The 8756-nt window shown below is 53.0% G+C and overlaps 1 pseudogene; it reads left to right on the top strand.

Annotated features, from left to right (window-relative positions):
• Positions 1-7972, top strand: part of LOC129784707 (hydrocephalus-inducing protein homolog) — a 67211-nt pseudogene extending 59239 nt beyond the window's left edge.
• Positions 7973-8756: the final 784 nt, after the last annotated feature.

Genomic DNA, 8756 nt, shown 5'->3' on the forward strand with positions numbered 1-8756 from the left:
TTGTAGTGCCCGGTCTCATCCTTTCTTTTCCTTACATGACAATGCCCTACTTTCATATATTGAAAACTGGGGGAATGTTCATGGAGTTAATGGGGGATTTTACAGACTGAATTTTCAGAATAAATGCTCTGTCTGGGTGCACACTGATCAGTGAGAAAGAGTTGGGGCTGGTTTGGGGGCAGGTGAGAGAGCTCCTCAGAGGTAGAGACAGCTCTTCAGCACCAACGGCACTGCCCATTGCCAAGGAAGCAAGCTGTGCCATCCATGGAAAAAGCAGCTTCAGTCACAACTCACTCCTCCCTGAGCTTCTCCATTACCTCTCATTCACACTGAAAAGAGATAAACAACAAGCACCGGTCTATCCTAACAGGAGAGTCACACCAGGAATCACGGGATAGCCGGGGACTTAACTGATATTTGTCTCACCTTCCCAGGCTTTCCTCGCACCCTGCCGTGTCGCCTCACTAACACCTCCTTGGTTCCCATGACTTTCAACCTTCGCATCCCTGGCGAAGGCTCAGGACAGCGCAGCGTCCCCAGTTTTGCTCAGATATCAGACAACACTTGCCCGTCCTGGAGAAAGGGAGCCCAACATCACATCAAGCCAACTGAATTCACCATAATGCCCTGCAAGGGGACCATCCGCTCCCAAGGAGCCCTGGGCATCCAGCTATGGCACGAGCCCGGCCATACGTGCTTCAGCAGGTGGAGCTGAAGCTTCACTGGTGCGCAGGAGGGCTGTAGTGCTGCTGGCTTTGGGCATAACGCAAGTAAGAGATCGGTGTTCGTGTTAGGTTTTTGTGAGCTGGGGTACTCTGGGGCGGAGCACCGTTTTGTTTCCAAAGTTGTAAGCCAAGGATCATGTACCCTACGGTCAAGCACAGAAGCCATGCGTGTGTGTCTGAGCTGCTTAGAGCAATTTGATTTAAAGTGGGCCGAGGAAGGATGGGGACAGAAGGTGACTGTTAAAAGAAAGATGTCATTGCATAAAGCAGTTTGCTATTCTTCCCGGTCTTATCTTTCCTCTCGTGTGGAGCAGAATGGTTGCATCCACTGCAACGAGGACTGGAAAAGCTCCAGCAGCCATGAGCTGCACAGCTGCTGCTGGGCCACGTTTTGCCCTCGGCTTCCCACTGTAAAGCTGGCCTCATTCTGTGAAAGTCAACAGATTTCCTCTGGATTTATGCTGTTGTAGTCGAGAGTAAAAATTGGTCCCAGTGGCAAGTAGAACATGAATTGTGCTTTAATTTAGCTTACATATGCCCTGGTATGCAAGGCGTACTTAATAAATCGGATATCGCCAGAAGAGTTTTGTTACTCGGAAAGACAGTGGTCTACACGTGGACCAGCAGGAGAGCTAAGGCAAAATATCGCTCCCTTTCCTGACCGTGGGTGAGAGCCAGAGGACACCATGCGTGGCTGACGGCTTCTGGCAGTGATTAAGTATCTGACGCTCTTCTCCTCTACCAGGTCACCCTGTGTTCCAGCACGGTGAGGCGATACGAGCTGGCGCTGGTGGTGGGCGTGGATGGTGTTGGCCAGGAGGTGTTGGCGTGCCTCTCACAGCCAGGTACCGGCGCTTTCCTTGCAGCTGGCCACCTTTCCCCGCGTACCCATGCCCAGCACGCTGCCTGGCGTGGGGTGTCCTGGCTTCAGCTCCAAATGAGAAATGTTGCTTAACGAGCTAGTTCTGCCCAGCTCGCTGTGAGCACAGCCGTGCTTTGAAAGCAGCCCATGCTGAGAGGCACCTGTGCTCAGTGCTCAGGGCCATGCCTCTGTCTTTTTTTTTTTGGTTTATTTTATTTTTAAGGGAGCAGTGATTATATTCACTATTGGCCTGTTGTCTGGGACTTGAGGAGTAATGAATCTCCAAAGGACTGCCCCTGCTTCTCCCTGCAAGTGGTGGGCTTGTGCTGGGTTGGCCCAAAATGCAGCATTTGTTTGGAAGGCGGCGAGCAGCCTGCTGAAAGCTGGGGTCTGGCTCAGTTAATGAAGGCGTGTGCAAATGGGAAAGGGGCTTACGGCAGGAGTGGTGAGGGGAAACTAGTCCTTGGTGTGGCAGGTGAGCTCAGGTTTCTCTGGTTCTCTTGAGCATGAACGTTCCCAGACTTAAGCCAAAAGCTGCAGCGTCGTTCAATGCCGTTGCGCCGCAGCGGGTGCCAGTTTAATGACGAGAGGGACGCAGTTCGCTGGTGCTGTTCCCTCTCCCCGGCAGAGTCACCCACTGGGTGCCTGGGCTGCAATTTTGTAAAACGAGTGGGAATGGGAAGAGTCAGTGTGTGGGCTGGTGTGTGGAGGACCCAGGCAGCTGCAGGAGCTGGGAGAGGCTGGTCACCCACTGCGAGAGGCAGGCGGTGCTGGTGCCCTCCATCGCGGGGGCAAGCGGCTGAGGTTTCAGGCAGGGCGAGAGCGGTACGGGAGAGGAGGGAGTTGCTTTTACTGAGATGCGGGAGTCTTGTTTTCCTTGAGCTTTGGGGAGCGCTGGTCCTCAGCGGGAAGGCTCCCGCAGAGCTCGTGCCTTGCTGGGACTGTGGGAGGGTCCTTGCCGGCCTCCTGGGGCAAGGGAGGGGCAAAGCTTGATGAGAGAGCACTGGGGCAGGGCACTGGGCAGCCTCTGCCACGGGAGTCTGGGGCTGCCCCTCCTTTACAAGAGGCTGTTGAGTAAGAAGAAGTTAGAGGTGATCGATTGCCGTAGAGGTAGGAAATGTCTGTCTGGCAGAGACAAATGCGTTGTGTCTGTTTCATGCTGTTTGGGGAGTAAACAACTTCTACATTCTCTCAGTGTCTCTAATTCCCTTTGGTCATCTCTTCACCCGGATGTGTCGTTCCTCCACTGCCCGTGCTCAGCCCTGTTCTGACATTTGGACGGTGCTTTCTGAAGTTCCCTTGCGAGTGGATGCTGACCCTTGTGAACGACAGCGATCTTCCAGGCTGCTATGGAGTCCTTCCTCAGGCTTGGCGTCGTGTTCGCCTCCTGCCCTCAAACGTCGTTATCGAGGGGTTTATTAGGAAAAAAACGGGGTTTGGATAAGACCTTGCTGTTTTATATTCAAACCTAAAGTTTTGGAGAGAACGGGAAGCTACCTGAATATGAACTTCAGGAGCGGTTTGAACTCTTCAGAAAGCAGTTTCGTTCTAGTCTTTGGGGTGCTTTCATGCAGGAGAACTTGGAGGGTTGTGAAAAGCTGCTGCAAGGAGGCCGCCAGCACCGGAGTGGGCGTTTGCGAGTGCAGCAGCTTTTGGACCCTGTGAGGATGCTAATCAGGCCCATACAAATCTTGCTCCTTGTGTTGTGCCTTTCTGCTTTCTCCTAGGGATTTTTAAAAATGTGGGTGAATTGCCGTTGTGGTGGATGTTAAGAAGCTTGGAGTTTCCTCAGAGGTCACTCTGAAGTTGTCTTTGATTCTGTCCCTTATAGGAGCACAAGGAGGATGCTGCTGTGTGGTACTCCAGCCCTGTGCCGTGTGGGATTATCCAGCCTCACAGCTCGGTAGAGATCCCGTTGACGCTGGAAGCCCAGGCGATAGGAAGGCAGGACACTGTGGCTAGTGTCTCAGTGTTTGGGAATGAAAGATCCCCGCTGGTGAGTGCTAGGCGAGACGCGTGCCTTTGTGTGACTCATCTTGGTGGGCATAAAGTGTACAGGGGTTCTGCCAGGGAAAAGGAGAACGTGACAATATGTGGCTGGTGCGGACACGGAAAGAAGGGATTCATGGCATAAGTAGCAGCTAATGCCTAGAGAAGGGTGGTGTCCTCTTAGGTGGAAATCTAAGTGTCTGAGATGGTGTTTAATTACGGACGTGTGAGGCGGGATGACAAGCCCAGTCTGAAACCCAGAGCAATTCCTGGGTCTCTCGCTCTCCTGCGTTACGAGATGAGCAGCAACCGCTGCTTCATTAGAACTCTTGTTCGGGAGCGCACGGGGACATCGCTGAATACCACTAAAGCAAGAGCGGTGTAAGAGACCGTGCTGAAATGATCATTTCTGTAAAGCTGGATTTAAGCTTTCCTGAAAGTCAGGTCCATCCCGCCTGAGAAATATCCATCATATCTCTTTGCCAAAAGCCCCAGCCAAAGACGCATGAGACTCCACACTGCTTGCATCTGGAGCACAAGCTTTTTTTTCTTTTCTTTTTTTTTCCCTACCAAGCTTGAAAAGGGGTGAGGCAAAGCATTCCTGGACTAAAGGCTCCTACAGGACCTTTGCGTTCAGGCATATACAGCAGCAACAACAAAGTGTAGGCAAGAGAACATTGTATCTGGTGTCCTGGCTTCCACTGGCTGAAATCGAGAACAAATTTAGTTAATTAAACTTTAATTTAAAAGGATACTAACTTTTGAAGCAGCTGTTTTAAAATGTCTTGTCCTCTCTCTGAGCACGGAAGGGGATATCAGAGGATTCCCGAGAACGTGAAGCTTTCTGTAACAGAAAGGAAGGCTGACATTTTGAAAACAATTGCAGGGATATAAACTTTTTATAAACCGAATTGAAACGATGATGCCAAATCCCTTGGATGCCACTGGTCATCTCAACCCTGGCTGCTGGGGATGTGCATGTAAACCAGTCAACAGCAAGGCCAGGCAATGCAGGCTTTGCAGGGAAGTCTCAAGTTTGACAAAACAGTTGCTTGCAAACAGAAGGCATGCTTCCCCGAAAGAGGAGGGTTTCTCCCCACTGGAATAACCAGTTGTTTAAATGTCAGCTGGATTTTGAACTACAGGTACCTTGAAAAGCTTTTACGCTTGGGCTAACAATTTATAAATTGAAAGTTGACCTTACCTTAATCTTTTCTGTTTGGATGTGAACGTGTCAATGTTTTGCCCAAAGGGCGAGCATTTCAGCTGGAGAAGCGTAGCTGTGCCTAAAGAAAGGACTAGATGCGTTGCATTTTCTATAGGTCTGTCTTCTGGTTGCAGTGCAGTTCCAGTAGTTCCCTGGTAGCTGACGCACCCAAAGCTTTCTGGGCTGGCAGAAGAGCTGGCTGTCTTGTTACGTGTCCTGCGCTGGTGGCAGATCCTACCCGTACGGCTGCAAGTCTGACCTTGGGAATCGCTGCAGTGTGTTCCAGTAGAACTTCAAAGCTCGTTCTTGCCTTAGGCTGGGGTGCCCAGTGTGGATGCCTGGTCTTTACCACCGTTTCAGGCAGAACGTGGTACAGATCTTTCATCCAGGCTGTGCAGAGTCCCTCCACAGCTCCGTTGTCGGGTATTTTGTTTGCAGGTGAACGCGTGCCAGCTCCAGTCTGGCGTGTGTCATCTGCATGAAGGAGCTGGTAAATCCCAGCGCTGGCGTTACTGGTGGCAGAGCTGCCATCGCTTGTTGCTGCCTTTCCCTGTGCCATGTTGCCTGTAACGCTGTGGCATGGCATTTACCTTGTCCCTTTTAGAACCCTGTAGATGAAGGGGTAGCGTTTCTGAAGCCCTCTCCTTGGTGGTGAGGATGCGTGGTGTTAGTACACAGGCTGACAGAAGGCAGCTCTCCTGGGCATCCTCCAGATGTTGTTCCGCTCATCCCCAAAGGGCTCTGCCCTGCCTTTGCTGCTGCTGTCCCGCTGTCACCGGGAAGCTGAGCTGGCTGGCGAGGCGCAGCTCTTCCCTGCAGCTCCTCCTTCCCGGGAGCTTTGGGCAGCATCGCCCAGACATGCATCATCGTGCATGGCTTCAGTTCCTTATTTTGGAGGCCCCAGCCTTGGTAGGTGAGGTTTTTGGCTCTTAGTTGCACGCAGCAGTGCCCTGCCAAGGGATGAGCATTTCTGGATGCTGCTGCTTCTGGCTGAGTTGGGCTGGTGATTCTGACAGCTGTCAATACCACTTCCTTGAGCCAGACATCATTAAAGGTTTTACATCGTGGAAGCTGGTTTCTTTTTCGGTTAAATCGTACTCTGTGCCCTCCAGTGAATCATACGGCGTCTGGTCAGTGTTGGGAGTTCTATGCATTCAGATCCTGTTGAAGTGTTGAGGTGTTTGGAACCAGTGAAATCCACCGCAAGAGTGGACAAATTCTCGTTGTTTTTAATGATGTGGGAAGGTGGTTTAGCAAAGGGATCTGTGTTCCTCCTCCAGTAGTCTGTGCCAGTTCTGCAAGGAGAAAGCTTTTGGTTCTGACTGTCAAGAGAAAAAACACCACTTGAATGATGTAATGAATAATTAATGCCTGTTATTCATGCCATACCAGGAATACACATAAGCACACATCAGAGGCCATAACTTGCACGAACTCTGCTCTGAAGAGCCTGCTTCGCTTCTGGCTTGTGCTGGTTTTCAGAGGTGCATTTTTGGGAATGTCAGAGAAGTAACTGTCCAAGTGTCGCTGTGCAGCAGCAGCGGTCAGGGAGGTTTGGGGCAAGGCTGAGCGGCAGAAGGAGCGGGAGCAGGCACAAGGCAGAGAAAGGAGAGCTAACTGTGGAGGAGGTCTGGAAAGGAGAGCGTGGGACCCAGGGTTTCTCTGTCCCCTGAGAACGGGAGCTTGTGGCTTTCAGATGGGGTCACTCCTGAGCCTGCACTTGCCCCAGGCCTTCTGTGTCAGCCTTGCAACACTGAAAACTTCCAACAGCCGTACTTATCGCCCAGTCGAGGAGGACACTTAGAGCTGTCTCATATTTTTTAACTTCCCCTGCTTTTCTTTTTTCTTTCCTACCTGCTTCCTGGAGCAGAATATCTGTTTAGTGAGCATTGGAGAAGAACGGGTTGTCTACGTGCATCTGAGTGAGATAAATTCCAGCAGTATTGAAGTTCTACAAGATGCGTCCAAAACTCTCCACCTCTCCAATCAGGCTGTCATCCCTGCTTCCTTCTGTGTAGAGATGGTAAGTATCTGTGGGGCTATTTCCCAATGAAAATTGACTGGTCTGTAGCAGCCTGTGGCCTGATTTTTACATGCAACGTTCCCATATTGCTGTCTCGGAGAGAAAGCAAGATATTCCGTCCCAACGCAGCGAGAGGAGCCTGGCTCTGGGGGCAGTTTTAGCTGGGGCACCCCTCAGTAAAATAGCTTGCATAGATGTTTGTGCAGAAATGAGTCTGGATCATCTTTACAAGTTTTCCCTCTGTTTTCTGGACGGTATTTAACGGAGAGTCGTGTCTTTGGAGCTCTGAGATCAAGAGGCCCCTGTGGCCCTTTGCTCCTGGAAGGGCATGGATTTCCCGACGCTTTCCCCATTAGGTCTGCGTTTGCTTTGTGTCAGACTGCTGTTTGTGACAGAGTCTGGGGTGTGAAGTTTGTCCTCAGCCTGCCTGTGGTGAGGTGAGTTTCACACCTGCTGGGCGCCCAACCAGCTGTGGTGTTGCACAAAAATATAACGGTAAGGGTTGTGTAGCTACAGAGCGTGTGGGCTCCGTCGCGTTGCAGGGCATCTCCGGGGGCCAGCCGCAGGGAAAGGCCGTTGAACTGATGGAGGCTGCAGCTGACAAGCTGCGTGGCAGGAGGCGGTTGGGTCGCTGCCCTGGCGGGGGGGGCAGGGCTGGTGCAGCCAGGGAGGGCTCCTGTGCGGACGCTGGGTGCGATGTGCCGCTCACTGGAGGTGGGATCTGTGAGGGGCTTAAAAACAGGGTTGGGAGGAGGTTTGTTCTGCTCCATGCTAGGTGGGCTGGATTTGTGGAGCTGGTTCACCCAGGCCTGGCTCTGTGGGCTTGGTTGTGTCTGCGGGTAAAGCATCAGGCAGCGTGCGAGAGGCCAGGCTCAGCCTCCTGGGCCAAGGGGGAGGGGGGCGAATTTCCTCCTTGCTGCTTTTCCAGCTGTTTGGGGGACAACAGTAACCTCCAAGTGGGGGAGGGATTCCCAGGGCAGCTTTCTTTGAATCCACCATGAAAACCCGCTTTCCATCTGTGGCGAGAGCAAGCCACCAGGGATGGCTGGTACTGGTGTTGAAATGATGGGTTTGCATGCCTGTCGCAGGCAGTGACCCGCAGAGCTGTTCGGGTCCTGCTGTCCCGGTGCAATGCCTCCCTCCTCCCCGGGCAGCTCGCGGTGTAGCCGGGGGGCTTGCAGGGTACATCTGCCCCTCCGTTGCCTCAGGGCCCTAACCCATGGGACTGGGCAATAAAGCCTGTCGTGCTTCACCGCCATCTCTGCCAGTCCTGGGGCTGATCAGTCACTAGAGCAGTAACACGAGGCGGCTCAGGGACGGTTTCTTTCCCTGCAATAAAGACGGGCTCTGCTTGAGCAGTGGCTTGGACCAGATGATCTCCAGAGGTCTCGCCAGCCCCAGCCGCTCTGTGACTCTGTGTGTGTGATGATCCCCCCTGCTGACTCCACGGGGCTGAGTTCCCCCATGGTGAGCATCTCTGCTTTTCAGGGCAGCTGCTGCTCTCATGGAGACGTGCCAGGAGGCAGGTCCTGGGAACCTGCTCCATCAGCCGCTTCACCAAAGGCTCTTCAGACAGACTCCGGGCACGGTGCTGCTGAGGCTGCCTGATGGGAGCAGCGCGGGCGTGGGCGAGATGTGCCCGAGCTGCGCCCTGGCCCTCAGCAGCTGCCTGCTCTGCCGCTCTTTTGCTGCCCCAGTTGAAGTTTTGCCCTTGGCTGCCTTACGCTGCCTGGCAGCTCCTTGACGGGAAGCAGAGGGGACTGAATAATTGTGGAGATAAAGCCTGAGATGCAGTCGGGTGTCAGGGTGACGTGCACGTGTCCACCTGAGAGCGGAGCAGGCTGCGCTGTGCCTTAGCCCAGCTGCTGGGTGACACGGGCATCCTTCATTCCCCCGTGTCCCTGAACCCAAGCCTTGTGTCCTCTAAAGCGCCAAAGCCGCTGCTCTGGT

This window comes from Falco peregrinus, chromosome 6 (assembly GCF_023634155.1).
Source record: "Falco peregrinus isolate bFalPer1 chromosome 6, bFalPer1.pri, whole genome shotgun sequence".
NCBI lineage: Eukaryota > Metazoa > Chordata > Aves > Falconiformes > Falconidae > Falco > Falco peregrinus.